This window comes from Corella eumyota, chromosome 3 (genome assembly GCF_963082875.1).
Source record: "Corella eumyota chromosome 3, kaCorEumy4.1, whole genome shotgun sequence".
NCBI lineage: Eukaryota > Metazoa > Chordata > Ascidiacea > Phlebobranchia > Corellidae > Corella > Corella eumyota.
In genome coordinates, this window is record NC_137492.1 from 15,332,810 (window position 1) to 15,335,309 (window position 2,500).

The following is a 2,500-nucleotide window of genomic DNA, read 5'->3' on the forward strand; positions in this document are numbered from 1 at the left end:
ATCGGCCGACGCCCGATGAACAATTTCCCGCACAGAAACGCACGTTTTGGAAAATTGTCGAAATTCGACAAGTTTGCTACCTTTGTCGCGAGACCAGCTTCCCTGTATACTATGAGGGAAGACGTCGTTGTGGCGAAATGAGCAAATTGGCGATGCGGTTGTCGGTTGAAGGTATTTGGTGACAAAACGATGTGGTGTCGTGCAGGCGATGTGCGCTTTTGGGCAGACTTGATGCTGACCCGCGAAGGCGTCGTAGCTAGCAGCGAGGCTCTGAACGTTGGACGGAAAAAATTAAGTAGCAAATACGAGTTTGTGTTTCGGCGCGCGACCACGGCCTCGGGCCGTAGTTGCGGTGGCCGGTGCGCACGCAAGTGATAGTTTTCTCGGTTCGCTTTTGTTGGGCGTTCCTGGTGTTGTATGCAAACGCAGCCCGCGCGCGGCTTCGCCCGAAAGGGCGTCTGGCCGGTGTCGACGGCGTCCAGATCGCGGCTTACGCCGGGTTTGAGGAGCTAAGCAAAAATAGTGATTGAGTAATACAGTGCGATACCGCGACGGGGAAAGCGAAAGACTCCGTTCGCGTATTTTGTCGGCCGATAGTTACCTGGTTGATCCTGCCAGTAGTCATATGCTTGTCTCAAAGATTAAGCCATGCATGTCTCAGTACGAACTTGCGTACGGTAAAACTGCGAATGGCTCATTAAATCAGTCGTGATTCATTTGATCGTAAATTTTACTTGGATAACTGTGGTAATTCTAGAGCTAATACATGCAAAAAGCGCCGACCTTGCGGGAGGCGCGCCTTTATCATATCAAAAACCTGCCGGGCTTCGGCTCGTCTTGTTGGCGACTCGGGATAACTTTGCTGATCGCACGGTCTTGCACCGGCGACGGATCATTCAAGTGTCTGCCCTATCAACTTTCGTCGGTACGGTATCTGCCTACCGAGGTTCTTACGGGTAACGGGGAATCAGGGTTCGATTCCGGAGAGGGAGCCTGAGAAACGGCTACCACATCCAAGGAAGGCAGCAGGCGCGCAAATTACCCATTCCCGACGCGGGGAGGTAGTGACGAAAAATAACGATACAGGACTCTAACGAGGCCCTGTAATTGGAATGAGTACACTGTAAAAATTTTAACGAGTATCCATTGGAGGGCAAGTCTGGTGCCAGCAGCCGCGGTAATTCCAGCTCCAAAAGTGTATATTTAAGTTGTTGCGGTTAAAAAGCTCGTAGTTGGATTTTGGGCGCAGGCGTTCGGTCCGTCGCAAGGCGTGCACTGTTCGTTCTGGCTTTACCTCCGGTTTTCCGTCGGTGCTCTTGACTGAGTGTCGGCGGCGGCCGGGACGTTTACCTTGAAAAAATTAGAGTGTTCAAAGCAGGCGCTTCGCCTGGATAGTGTTGCATGGAATAATGAAATAGGACCTCGGTTCTTTTTTGTTGGTTTTCGGAGCGCGAGGTAATGATTAAGAGGGACGGACGGGGGCATTCGTACTGTGCCGTTAGAGGTGAAATTCTTGGATCGGCGCAAGACGAACGACTGCGAAAGCATTTGCCAAGAATGTTTTCTTTAATCAAGAGCGAAAGTCAGAGGTTCGAAGACGATCAGATACCGTCCTAGTTCTGACTATAAACGATGCCAACTAGCGATCGGGGGGCGTTATTTTGACGACCTCTCCGGCAGCTTGCGGGAAACCAAAGTCTTTGGGTTCCGGGGGAAGTATGGTTGCAAAGCTGAAACTTAAAGGAATTGACGGAAGGGCACCACCAGGAGTGGAGCCTGCGGCTTAATTTGACTCAACACGGGAAATCTCACCCGGCCCGGACACAGCGAGGATTGACAGATTGAGAGCTCTTTCATGATTCTGTGGGTGGTGGTGCATGGCCGTTCTTAGTTGGTGGAGCGATTTGTCTGGTTAATTCCGATAACGAACGAGACTCTGGCTTGCTAAATAGTTACGCGGCCTTCCCGGCCGGCGTTTAACTTCTTAGAGGGACTAGTGGCGTTTAGCCACACGAGATTGAGCAATAACAGGTCTGTGATGCCCTTAGATGTTCGGGGCCGCACGCGCGCTACACTGACCGGATCAACGTGTGTTCGCCTTGGCCGAAAGGTCTGGGTAACCCGATGAACCCCGGTCGTGCTAGGGATAGAGAATTGAAATTAATTCGCTTGGACGAGGAATTCCCAGTAAGCGCGAGTCATTAGCTCGCGTTGATTACGTCCCTGCCCTTTGTAAACACCGCCCGTCGCTACTACCGATTGAATGTTTAGTGAGGTCCTCCGATTGGGCCCGGGCTCGACTGGCGACGGTTGGGTCTTGGCCCGAAAGACGATCTAACTTGATTACTTAGAGGAAGTAAAAGTCGTAACAAGGTTTTCCGTAGGTGAACCTGCGGAAGGATCATTGCGCGAGAAAAAAAATCGAAGAGCGAAAGAGCAAACACCGGGACGGGCGACGTGGCCTCGGCGCGTCCGCCCGCCCCGCGATCAGGAACTTGTT

General features: G+C 52.0%; 1 non-coding gene across 1 annotated transcript; it reads left to right on the top strand.

Moving 5' to 3' along the window:
- The first annotated feature begins 598 nt into the window (after positions 1-598).
- On the top strand, positions 599-2,407 carry LOC145747809 (small subunit ribosomal RNA). The gene has a single exon (XR_014282517.1). It is a non-coding gene; the product is annotated as a small subunit ribosomal RNA (ribosomal RNA).
- Positions 2,408-2,500: the final 93 nt, after the last annotated feature.